Source organism: Pantherophis guttatus, chromosome 6 (assembly GCF_059756535.1).
Source record: "Pantherophis guttatus breed Tessera chromosome 6, ASM5975653v1, whole genome shotgun sequence".
Taxonomy (NCBI): domain Eukaryota; kingdom Metazoa; phylum Chordata; class Lepidosauria; order Squamata; family Colubridae; genus Pantherophis; species Pantherophis guttatus.
In genome coordinates this window covers 14,139,987-14,153,745 of record NC_142068.1, presented here as the reverse complement: position 1 = coordinate 14,153,745, position 13,759 = coordinate 14,139,987, and the positions used below count along the sequence as shown (strand labels likewise).

The 13,759-nt window shown below is 39.9% G+C and overlaps 1 protein-coding gene across 6 annotated transcripts in view; it reads right to left on the bottom strand.

The window, feature by feature from the left end:
- TBL1XR1 (TBL1X/Y related 1) overlaps nt 1-13,759 on the bottom strand; it is a 220,624-nt gene that overhangs the window by 178,384 nt on the left and 28,481 nt on the right. Inside the window, exon 2 of one of the 6 annotated variants that reach the window (XM_034438947.3) lies at nt 13,272-13,342. The exons of the other annotated variants lie outside the window; for them this stretch is intronic. The gene's annotated coding sequence lies outside the window, so the exon portion shown is untranslated. The remainder of the gene's footprint in view (nt 1-13,271; nt 13,343-13,759) is intronic. 6 annotated transcript variants of the gene reach the window in all.

Here is a 13,759-nt window from a genome sequence, read left to right as displayed (position 1 = left end):
TTTAATAGGTCATCATAATCAAGCACAATCCATCTTTGGAGTAAGGCCTCAGGACATGACTATCAACATATTGTGAGTTTGAATGCTACCCTGGCTTTGGGAGTGGCATGTCAAGAACTGTTTTCCAAGCACCCAGAACCATTTAAAAGGGTTTTAAGACACTGGTGTATGCAGCTTTCGAGCCAGTTGAGTTATGCCCCATTTTACGACCATTCTCACCACAGTTGTTAAGTGAATCACTGCAGTTGTTAAGTCAGTAACATAGTAAATCTGGCTTCCCCGTTCTGACTTTGCTTGTCAGAAGGTCGCAAAAGATGATCACCTGACCCCGGGACACTGCAACCATCATAAAATATGAACCAGTTGCCATGCATTCAAATTTTGATCACATAACTATGGGGATGTTGCAACAGTTGTAAATCTGAAAAATGGTCATAGGCCACTTTTTTTCAGTGCCATTGTAACTTTGAATAGTGACTGAATGGTTTGTTAGTTAAGGGACTACCTGTAGAGTTATCACACTTACCAATTTCCAGAATTTGGTTTTCTCTTTGTTTCACCACAATAAGTACACTTCGTAATTAAGCCAGCTGTTAAATGTTTCTAAACAAATACCTGACCTGGGGAGAGGAAATAATTAACACCAGTACTAACTAAGAATTCTGATAAACATTGGGATGCTTTAGTTTTCCACTCCTTCCAAAAATACACTTTTTGGTTTAGCAGAAAATAATGAAGGCACATAAAAAAAATTATAACTACATTAATTCAAAATTAATTGTCACATTTCTGGAGGCTCTGAAATGGACTGTCATCTCTATTATGCAATGCTCTTCATAGAATACGAGTGTCTTTTTAAAAGCACTATGAACCGTAACAGCTTAAATAAGGTTTTGTTCCTTTATCTTTGAAGACTTGAACTATATTCCAATTAGTCATATTTGTTGCTAATCCAACACTTTGGGCCACTTTAAATGCCATAAGAGAAACACACTTATCCTTTCCCAGTCATTGGGGATTTTTTTTTTTCCAAACAGTGAATAAAATCACAACTGGTGTGCTATCCCCTTATCTCCTCAAATTCCACTTATGCCACAGAACATAACCATGCATCTATTAGGAAACCCATTTTATGATATGGCTTTTTGGGGATAAGGTTGCATTTGTCCAGGAAGCACAATTTTGGAACACTTCTTGATCCCAGCTGTCCCTGGATTTGAAACAGTAAGTGTAGTACAGGACACATTTACACAGTTATCTCTAATCTTGATATTTAATAAGTCTGCAACGTGTGATAACATACAAATACATATTTAATAAATAACACATTTCCAATTCTTTCCAACATATTTCAACAGAAGAGGAGGAAGCAGCTGAAGGCTAGCTATGATATTTGTAGTTGTACAAGACAATCCCAAGGTGATCGTGCAAACACAATTCAGCCTTGTGCAGAGGTGTCAAACTGGATTTCTTCGAGGGCCAGATCAGCACTGTAGTTCTCCTCCACAGGCCAGCCGGGGGGGGGAGGGGGGAATCCTGGAAATAGCAAAAGACCACACCCCGATTTTAGCCTGTATGGCCTCCTGCAGCACTTTGCTGACCAAAACGGTGGGGGGGATCGTGCAGGGCCATGCCATGCCCCATTTTCAGTCCAGACAGCCTCCTGCAGCACTCTGCCAGCCAAAATGTGGGCTGTGCAGGGGGGCCACGTGTGGCCACGCCATACCCCATTTTGGCCAGCAGAGTGGTGCAGGAGACAGTCTAGGCCAAAAATGGGGCACAGGGGGCCGCACCACAGGCCGGTCCTTTGCTATTTCCGGGCCGCCCCACGGGCCAGATTTAAGCACTTGCAGGGGCGAGTTTAACACCCCCTGGCCTAGTGCATGACATTACAGCATGGGTGTCAAACTCGTGGCATGATGTTTTTCCTTTTGCGAAGCTGGGGTGGGCATGCCCTGCACATGACGCATCCGGCCCGCGGGCAACCAATTTTTCACCCCTGCATTACATGGCCAGCAGGAATGTTGGTCTGAAAGTAACATTGGAACCATGATTTCCCTGGTTGCATCCCATTCCTAAAGGTTAGAAGTACATTTGTGCAGGAACTTAGTATATCTCAAAGCAAAGCTCTTGTTACAAGACTCCTCCTTTCTTTTGCTAAAGCACATTAATTAAAGCATCAGATAATTTTCACAAACAACAAGCAAAACCTCCCACTGAGATGGGCTGACTTTTATCAAAATAATCCGATCCTAATTTAAAACGACTGTAGGATCCTGTCTTCATTTGCTAAACAAATGCCTAAACTGTGTAGTGAAATGAAAAGGTGCCACAGAGGTGGCATTTAGGCTTGATTAAGTTGCCTTCCAGTCAAATACTTTACAAAAAGCTACAGCATTTAGAGTTTTGTATACCGCCCACTCCTAACAGCTCACCGTGGATTACTGAAATGCAATTAAAAAAGAAGAACATAATTAAAACAAACCTTAAAACATTATTAAAATACAGTTTAAAATAATTAAAGTGTTAAAACTTAAACGTCAAATGAAAGAACTGAAAGGCCGAGGTTAATCTCAGCATTGAGTTACCTCTTATAAACTGCAAGAAGAATCTTTGGGGTTCAACTCCATTAGCAATCTCTTTCACAACATGGTCCCTGCTATTAAGAAAGCAGAAGTAACTATGGATGCGAAATCTATCTACAGCAAAATCCACAATAGGTGTCCCCTTGATGATTTAACAATGCAGGGAGGACCGCATGGGAGTAGGTGATTTTATAAGTAGCTCGATGTGAAACCAAAAGTCAGCCATTCTACTCTATTGTAAACAATATGAACTGGGCTAATAGGGCAACTGGTGAAATATTTTCGGTGTGGGAATTATGTAGGAATAGGACGTTCCAGAGTCATCGTTCACCATCTTTGAAATTGCACTCTTAATCAGATATAATTTCTGGACTAGCTTCAAACTATTCTACAAACAGTTCATTGCAATCTAACTTGGAGGTATCAGCTGTGTGGGGGAGCTGATAAATAAAAATAAATGGATAAATCAGCACAGGTGACCCTGAAATCAGGTATCCTGGGGGGAAAAAAGGACTACTTCTCACAGATGTTGCAAAGCTATTCAACGTTCAACTGACAGCAAACTTGTCAAAGGTTTGTTGCAAAAAATCAAATCCAGAAAGCACACACAGTTAATTGATTCAGCAGGATTCATTAACTTCTCTTTATATACAATGTAACACATACAATACCAACAGCAGATTCTTCCAATGTGGTAGAGTTTTACAGGGAAAAAACACAGGCAGAGGAGAGAACAGCAGAGATGAGTTTCAGTTTCAATTCAGCACAGACTAGTTTGAAGCTTTTGCACATACTCAGAGCTGAGCCACGCCCAGCCTCCAAAACTGTTTCAGTTTCCAAACAGTCCACATTGGCTGATCTGTTGCCATGCCTATTCACTGGCTGACCTTGTTACTATGCCCTATTCCAGTTCATGAATATTCTGACAAAACTGCACTCCTTACTAGCACTGATGACATTACCTAGTTTGGTTAATGAAATATCTGCAAGAAAACAAGCAAGCTCAGAGTGCACCAAGGACTCCTCATATTCAACATCAATGTTGGATCCAGAGGATTCTCAGATCACACACCTGCTCTTTAAAGCAAGATATTTCAACTTTCTGCAACTACTCAAGAGGAAGGAATTTTACTTACACAGTAAAAACAATCAGATTTTTCAACATTGTCTCCATACTTGCAACTGAGAACTTCTATGAATTCCTTCTACTGGAATATTAAAATTAAAAGTTAAAATTTTAAAATTAAAATTTTTAAATTAAGCTGACCTGTATAGTGTTGCATGATTTCTTAGCTTTGTCCATTTCTCTCTCTTTTTTTAGTATGTTTGGACTAAAAGGTTGTCTCTTTTTTTACTGCTTTATTATGCTGACATTTATGTTGTTTAAATGTATTTTTATGAAGCTTCTTTGGAAAGGATTGTCCTATAAAGATGGTATATAAAACATTTAAATAAATAAAAAATCTAAAATTAGATATGTTCACTGGGCAACCCAAAGGTAATCACCTCCCTGATCAAAACTGCAGTGCAATAGTTCTCAACTCTTTTTAGTACCCAAGCTGCAGTGAAGATAATAGCATAACAATTAATTTATTTTTAACAATGGTTCTCAATATAAGTCAGCCCTCCTTATTATGAAGGCCCACCAAATTTATGGACTTCAGCTCCAAGATGTTCCAAAATACTCTCATAAACCTTTTTCAAGTCAATTATTAGAATAATGGCATTCCATCTGATATCACTCTAATGCTACTCAGTGTTTACCAAATTCATTGCAACAGACAGGCCCCCAAGTCCTAACAGTTGCATTCCACTATCTAATTGCATTCCACTGTCTAATAAACCTACCAAATGCTATACAAAGATTAGTTTATTGGCCCAACACATGCTGTATTGAAGACTTTTTGTACATCGTTATTAAAATTAATGTTATAACAAAATTAAAATTAAAGAGTTAAGGTATACAGATAAACAGATTTTTTTTTTAAAGTGCCACAAAATTAGAAAAAAAGCAGTTTACTTGGATCATTTAGTTCAGTGGTCCCCACCTTTTCCGTCTTGGCGAGCCAGTGGGCAGGGAAGAGAGGGGAGGGTTCCATGTGAGCAGCGGATTCATGTGCCCGCCGCTCACACAAATCAGGTTTCGCTTGTGAAAATAGAGCTGTGTGCGCGAGTGTCCACCTCTCACACACATGCGTTTGTCTGCTGCTTGCTCGGCCCTGTTCCAAACAGGGCCCGGTAGTGGGCTGTGGCCCGGGGGTTGGGACCCCTTATTTAGTTGGCAGCATTTTTCATCACCACATCACCTATTGTTAGTTTTATTACTGAGTTGGTATATTACCATACTTTTCGGAGTATAAGACACACTTCCCCCTCCCAAAAAAAGAGGGCGGAAATATTGGTGCGTCTTATACACCAAATACAGCAATTTTTGGCCTCCCAAAGCCCCGCCCCTCCCATTTTTATGAAAAACAGGCCCCGCTTTTCGCAAAACCAAGGCACGCAGAGGCTTTGGGAGGCCTGCAGAGTGCTCCTGTAGTCTGGGGAGGGTAAAAACGCCCCCATTTTTCACAAAACCGGACGAAAAACAGACCTCTTTTCACAAAAACGAGACGCGCAGAGGGTTTGGGAGGCCTGCAGAGTGCTCCATGGAGCTGGGGAGGGCAAAAACTTTTTTCTTGCTTACCTCTTCGAAATCTTGGTGCATCTTATACACCGGTGCGTCTTATAGTCCAAAAAATATAGTATATTCTTCAAGATCATTGCTGGGATGCTTTAAATCTAGGAAACACACTCAACTAACATTAAACAAAATCGGGTTTCTCTCTTTCTCTCTCTCTCTTCTTGCAGGGAAGAAAGAAAAGTTCCTTTCCTTAGTTTCTTTTTGTTTGCTGCTGCTCTTCTCTTTCCTTGCCTGGCCAAGTCCTTCTCTCCTTCTTCCTTTGCCTAACAAAGAATTTAATAACAAAGAATTTTTCTTGCCTCTAAGAAAACAGAGGAGCCAAATCTGCCAAGTGTCAGGGAAACCAGGCGATCCAGGCAGTTCAAATGGGTATAAAGATTTATTGCAATCTTAAGTTCTCTACAAGAATCTGAACTATTAACGGTCCAAGCAAATTAGCGGTAGGTAAGAGCCAAGATGGGCTAGACTTAGATCTCCTGTGCGCGAAAAGACTCATGACTAATGATGTGTTTGACCTCTCCCTCAGGCTCAACCTCGTCATCTACAAGATTCTCCCCTTGCATGTCTCCTCATTCCCTCCAACAGGAGGCCCAAACCACATGTTCTCAAGCTAAAATTCACCTTCCTGTTTCTTCTGCCTAGAAAGCTCATCACCACTTCTGAAACAGTGGCTGCCACGGAGAACAAGACCTGTCACGAATTCCCAGAACATGGTATTGCTTAGTGTTAGAGGCTTCAACATACCCCTTGAGTAGTCCAACTAATCAGACTTCACGACATTATTTCCAGGCAATCAAGCCAAACGAGTTGAGAGTTTGTTACCACTGGACAATTCCTCTCTCTGAAGAACTTCTCATGGCTCCAGAGCATAGCTACACACACACACACACTATGCTAAGCAAGAAAGGTAGCAGTCCAAGTCATTTCGTGCAACTTCAAAACCTACCTGATATTATTGCAGGATGCAGAAAATGACTTAAAGGACCAGAGGAGACCCAGATTCCAAATTTTAGATCTATGATCTAGCCCAGCATTTCTTGACCATTTTACGATGTGTGGATTTCAACTCACAAAATTCCCCAGCCAGCATGCTGATTGGGGAATTCTGGGAGTTTAAGTCCACACATCTTAAATAAGTAAGGTGAAGAAACAATTACTTAGACCAGCACTGTCAAACTGGCGACTCGCGGGCTGGATGCGTCACATGCAGGCTACACCCCAGCTCCGCGAAAAGGGAAAACATCACAAAACATCACGACGGCAAATAATTTGGCAAGTTTGACACCCGTGATTTAGACCAAGGAGGTCTTGATTCTGCTGAAGAACACCATGCAAATAGCATGAGAAAATAGAGTATTCTGAACAGAACAGTGAAAAATTTTGTAATATTTAATTTTTCTGATGAAAACTTTCCATTCCATAAATTCATTAATAATAATGAAAGAATGCCAACTACAAATAGAACAGTATGCAAGCGTAGCACTTCAAAGTTTAATTTAAGAGTTTCAAGTAATTATCTCTACAAAGAGTGTGAAAGAAGTACTTCATTGATCGGAAAACTAATCAATGCAAACTGGGAACTCTCTATGCAAATTATGCTGTGGAAATCACCCTTCATTTGTGTAAGATTTTTCCTCAATTCAAAATCTTCTGGGGAAACTCTATGGCAGGTGAAAAAATGAACTCCTATATATAAATTTACCCTGTTTCCCCCAAAATAAGACATCCCCTGATAATAAGCCCAATCGGGCTTTTGAGTGAATGGCAATAAGGCCAAGTGATTATTTCAGGGTTCAAAAAAATATAAGACAAAGTCTTATTTTCGAGGAAACACGGTATAAAAAGAAAACCCCTTTGAGAATGCTGTCTGGAATTATTTACCATCAAAAGCAAAACAAATATAAGTGTTGTAAGTTTTAAAGGAAAGAAAAAGATATTTCCGAATTCTGAAACGCTACATCACACCACGTTTGCAACAGAATATGGGCTGTACTTAATAGCTATGCTTTGCTACTATAAAGTTATTACAGAACATGACCATCCATGAGAGGGTCAGTTTATGTAGCTAGTGCTATTGCAGGCCCCCAGAATAGGATCTAGGCAACAGCTGATTCGCCTACTCACTCACTTCTCTCTTTTTCTCACACAGACCTATCACTGACCATGCCATTAAAGATCGAGTTTTATTATTTCCTCTTCCATTTACTTATTCAAACTAAATAAGGCTAGGAAAAGAATCTGCAATGTTCAGAAATACAATTACGTTTTTATTCAAGAGCCCGTGGTGGCAGAGTGGTTAAATGGCAGTACTGCAGGCTAATTCTGCTGACTGCCGACTGCCAGCAGTTCGATTCTCACCAGCTCAAGGTTGACTCAGCCTTCCATCCTTCCGAGATTGATAAAATGAGGACTGATTGTTGGGGGCAATATGCTGACTCTAAACCGCTTAGAGAAGGCTAAGGCTAAGTGCTATTGCTATAATATACTCATCTACAATATTCAGTACACAATATACAGTACATCAACAACCAGATTGTTGGGGGCAATATGCTAACTTTATAAACCGCTTAGAGTGGGCTGTAAAGCACTGTGAAGCTGTATATAAGTCTTGTGCTATTGCTATTCTAAGTCAGGAGTGGGCAATTAATTTTCCCAATGGGCTCCATGTTGTGGAGGAATGCTGACGGCCCGCCTGCCAATGCCCTATCCTCTGCCGTCCCAGCCCCTGCTGACACCAATGCCACTCTGTCAATGATGTTCCACCACTTCATCAACCACCACCAGATGTGCAGCACGGGCCATAAATTGCCCAAGTCTGTGGCAAGTCATACTGTGAATTTATTCTGATGTGCTACAATGTGTGAAGGTTTTTTTAGGACAGGGTGGGCTAGCTTTGGCTCCTGAAGCCCCATTTGTGCATTTCTTTAACTCTTCCCAAAATTTAGCAGCCAACATTACTGCTGAAACCAGTAGAGGTAGTGTTCGACTTACGACCATAAATGAGTCACTTGACTGCAAGACACTGCAATTGCCTATAAATATGGCCAGTTGCCTAGTACCCAAATTACAATCATGCGAACATATGTGTGTGTTTGAGAATTTGGAATCCGGGTCATAAGTAGTCCTGGGAAGATCTGTTGTAACTTCAAATGGTGACTAAGTGACCGGTCATAAGTTGATAACTGCAGGTAACATGTCCCAGCACAGACTGATTTAGCAGAGTACATAGGCAACCGACATCATTTTCATCTGGCAACACCTTGAATATATCATACTTGCCTGTTATTTCAGGAAGCAGTCTGGACAATGTCATCTCTTCTACAAAATGGTCTGTCTCCATCTGATTCAAGAAGAGGATGGTTATAAACTTGAATCAGACAAGAGCAATTGCAGCCACAGCAAACACAAGATCTCCAAAGGTGAAGCTATTGCTTCCTGAACACAACACAAACCAGAACTCTGGAAAATAATAAACTCAACTCACAACAGCACTTTGTTCCACAACTAAAAATAAGAAAGCTCCACTAAAAAAGGTTTAAAAAGAGTGATGTATTTCCCTCATCCTCTACCACTCATTTTCCTATCGAAAAGTTTTCCATGCATAGTTCATTTTGCATTCTCACCAGCTCAAGGTTGACTCAGCTTTCCATTCTTCTGAGGTCAGTAAAATGAGGACCCAGATTGTTGGGACTAATATGCTGACTCTGTAAACCGCTTAAAGAGGGCTGTAAAGCACTGTGAAGCGGTATATAATTCTAGCTATTATGTGTGATGAGAAGAACAGATCCAGTTTTGACAGAAATACAACCACCATTTGTCTATAATGGCAGTTAGGAAAGAAAAGCATAATCCAATGTAATTGATACCTCCCTAGGGCTGTTCACAAGGCAGATGAAGCTGTTACACATATTTCCAGCTGGCCCCGAAGTCAAAGTAAGTCATGATGCATCTATGCATTGTGTTTGCTTTTTGGAGAACACCACCATCAACCAAGTAAGATCCCAACAAGGTTTCTGGCAGAGCTCAGATCCAATTACACCACCCCATTGACTGTAATGAACACTGGCAGGGGCTTAAGGCCCAAAGGCATGCTTGTTTATTTTATTAACAAAAAGGAATTGTGAGAAATTGCCAGCCTATTCCTCTCCTGGGTAATTCAGTTCCCATAGCCACACACAGCTCAGTAAGCAACACAGGCTTTCAACAATGCTAGCAACGTTTATGAGCTCTACAACACTGTTTGGGACAGGATCAAGTTCAATCATGATGGCACAATATGATGCTTAATTGTAAAGAGATCCAAAATAATCTAGCAAAATATACATGCTGATGGTGTGCTATATACCCATTTCCCTGCTGCATAACATTCCTGTTTTGTTCCATCCAACGTTGTGCTACGTATCTGTGCTAATGGAACAACATTGTTCCGTCAGCAACAGATACGTAGCGCAGGTTGCAAAATTGTTCTAATTCATTCACCAAACCATTCATGTCCAATATGTTTTCTGTAACGATTACACCCAAATCTTTTCAATGAACAAAATACTAAACAGAAAATTAAATGGAAACTTTACGTAACAAAAATAAAACATATTGCAACAGAGTATAAAGATAGCAGTGTTTGGAATTTCCCAATTTTCAACTAAGTATAAAACGTTTATCTAATCACATACACTTAAAAAACCAGAATACTGCAACTAATGAAATTGTGGATGCCGATTTAACACTGAAAAAAAGGAATTTATGCATCATTACATATTTAAACTGTAATGGAGTTATAGAGGGATTTTTTTTTTCAGAATTTGACATCATAATAGTTATAATTATTATTTAATCTATATAGATAAATAACTGAGTTATACAAATCATTCCAAAGGAATGTGCAGGAATATATATAAAGTAGGTTTTTTCAAACTGTTCAAGCAATCACATCCTTTTCCAGGTTGGCTAGAGTGCAGTATTACAGGCTACCTCCGCTGCCTGCAATTTGGCAGTTCAAATGTCAGCAGGCTGAAATTGAGTATGCTGGGCAGTTTTAGTAGCAATGACACATGGCCATGAAAACACCCCTAAATTTAAGTTGATTTATTTATATTTATATTATTTATTTTCGTCAAGCATGTATTGGATAATAGATATAAGTATAAACATGATTATGAATACATGAAATTAATACGAATAAAAGGGAATATTAGGATAGGGTCGATAGGCATGCTGGTGCGCTTATGCACGCCCCTTAAAGACCTCTTAGGAATGAGGTGAGGTCGACAGTAGACAGTGTAAGGTTAAAGTTTTGGAGGTTTGGGGAAGAAACCACAGAGTCAGGTAGTGCATTCCAGGCATTGACCACTCTGTTGCTGAAGTCGTATTTTCTGCAATCAAGTTTGGAGCGGTTTACCTTAAGTTTGTGTCTATTGTGTGCTTGTGTGTTGTTGTGATTGAAGCTGAAGTAGTCATTGGCTGGTAGGACATTGTAGCAGATAATTTTATGTACTACGCTTAGGTCGGGCTGAAGGCGGCGAAGTTCTAAGTTGTCTAAGCCCAAAATTTCAAGCCTGGTGGCATAAGGTATTCTATTGTGAGCAGAGGAGTAGAGGACTCTTCTTGTGAAATATCTCTGGACTCGCTCAATTGTATTAATGTCCGATATGCAGTGCGGGTTCCAGACAGATGAGTTGTATTCAAGAATTGGTCTAGCAAATGTTTTGTATGCCCTAGTTTGCAGTACAATACTACCGGAGAAGAAGCTACGCAAAATTAGGTTAATGCCTTATCAGTTCTTAATGCCTTTTTGGTAATGCTGTTACAGTGAGCTGTCACTTTTCTCTCCCTCCGGGAAGGAATAGATGGTATCAATTATAAATATGGACAAAAATCTTAAGGAATGTCAAGTTTCCTTGTCCTTTGAATCTAGCCAAACCCAGATGAAACCTAACATATCTCTCCTCCGCTTAGAGAGGGCTGTAAAACACTGTGAAGCAATACATAAGTCAAAGTGAAAGTGAAAGGTGCTTCTGAATGCGTGTGCCTGAAAGCCATGTCATTCCCAATGTTACCCATGCCCAGCCTGGAAAAAGTTATGGCTGCTTTTTCAATGCAAAAAAAGGTGCCTCATAAATATTGCCCTGTATTCCAAACCACTTCTTTTGGTGATCTGCAAAGCAATAATAGGCAAAAATGGGCTGGCTCCATTCAAATCACTCTATTAAACCCTGTCAACTAGTAACCTAATCAAATCAAGTCTACAACAAGTAGACCTACCAATGTGCAATCAGACTCAATACATCAAATTTATGGAAAACAGAATCCCTGCCAACCTCCTTCCAAAAATGCTTGTTATCCCACAAGATACTGCAGGGACAGAAGAGCATTGACCAAGCTCAGGACTTTACCATGAGCAGGGTAAGATAAAAAAACGCAGTTCACATATGTGCAATGACATCGTGGTACACACATGTCACTGTGGGTTCCACAGCACAATGGTAGACATCATTGTCCCTCTCCCCATTAGTCAGTCAAAAAGCAGCAGTATGGAAAGGTAATGGAGAATTTTAAAAAGGGAGACGGGGTGTTTCAAGTCTCCAATTCATTAAAAAAAAAAGACCTTTACAACCTGCAAGGGACTAGCCCTCTCCAACAGCTCCTAATCTCAATCACTCTCTCTTTTTCTCAAAATATATAAGCCAGGGTTTCTCCAACTATGTTGGCTGGGGAATTCTGGGAGTTGAAGTTCTTGCATCTTAAAGGTGCCAACATTGCAAAATCTTTTCGCTTCTCTGTTATATTTTATGGGAGGGGCCAATCATCTCCAAGCCTTACTCCCAAGTCGACCCCGTTTCCTTAATTGTTCCTGTCTCCTGGCAGCTCTGCGCATGCACACACTGGGAACAGGCTCACACTGTTCTTCTGCCTTGCTGTCAGGACTCCGGAGGCAGCAAAGAACTACCAGATGGCCTTGGCCCCCTCTGCCTCCCGACTCAGAGCCATCGTCTGAGCCTTCCACAGACTCCAGGACTGGCCCACATTCCACCCCAACCTCCTCACTGTCCGAATCCGCTGCCAGCTCTGCTGGCCGCTGGCGGGCCACAACGACCCTAAACACTGCATTACGTAGCATTATTTGACCTACTGTGAGATTTAGACCCATATGGGCATATATGCAAATGTTTTCAGAACTATGATGCATCTTTGGTGCTGCTAAGATTTGTTCTCATTTGGAGTGACCGACGACAGAGAAATATTTTTGAAGAATAGGTGACCAGACCAGACTACAGGCAAGTATTTTGAGAAGGAAACTTGGGGCTGCTAGAATTCTGGCAGTGAATTCTGAAATTCTTGATTTTTATAGCTGCCTTGTGGCCTTACACTTTTTCACAGTAAACTGAATAGGTACACAACAGGACAACCACCCCATTTTTTCACTGGGTTATGGTATCTTAAATCCAGGATTTTTGAGGTTAAATTGCTCTTCCTAACTTTATGGCTTTTTGAGTTTAGATCTTCACTGCACATACACTTAAGACAGTCATGCAACAGAGCCATTAATTTCACTTTTTTTTTCTTTAAAAAGGAAAAGATATGCATACTTGCGTGCATTAATCCTCTTTAAACATTCCAACCTGTGTTATTAAACTTATTCAAATAATGTGAAAAACTAACTCAACTAAATGGAGTAGGCAGCGCAAAATAAAGAAACATATGCAAATACAAACTGCTATACAGACTGATTTTTAAATTAAATTCTGATTAAATTCTGATTCCAGGGCACAGAATGAAAAGAATGAAATTATGTTTAATTGCTGGACAGTGAAACCCTAAAGTACTGGATTTTAATGGAGTCAATCAAATACCCATTGTTTTTGTAAAATTTGCATTATTTGCATAATAGATTCACCATGGATGGCATTTTCTCCAATTTAATGGACAGTTAGAATCATTGTTGATTTAAATCAAGGTTTCACTAGATATCTCTTTGAAACAAAAAATCCAATATTGGAATTCACCTGAGTTTTATGTACCCTTGTTCATCATACTGACATATCTGTAGGTCGCTTAGGCATAGAAACGTAACCTCCTGCAAAATAAAACAAACTGTTTTTAGCAACAGTTCAATCTGCAACTTGTTCTTAAAGAAGCTCTTTTAACATAATTAAATATTTTTAAGTCAGGTATTTCTCGGAAGATAGACTGTTTTTCATATTGGAATTTCTTAATCCATCATGTCCACTGCCAGGTTTTCTATTTAATTTAGAATAAGAAACCACTTTAAGAATGAAGCAACTTTTATTTGGATTTAATTACTTAAAACAGGATTAAATCTAACCAATCTCCAAAAAGCCTGTTAAATAAAGTGATCTCAACAGTGCGATAAACCATAAAAAATCATGTCAGCTATAAGGGGGAAAAGATCTCCCGTTACTTGTCCCAGCTTCTGCCAACCTAGCAGTTCGAAAGCACGTAAAAAATGCAAGTAGAAAAATAGGGACCACCT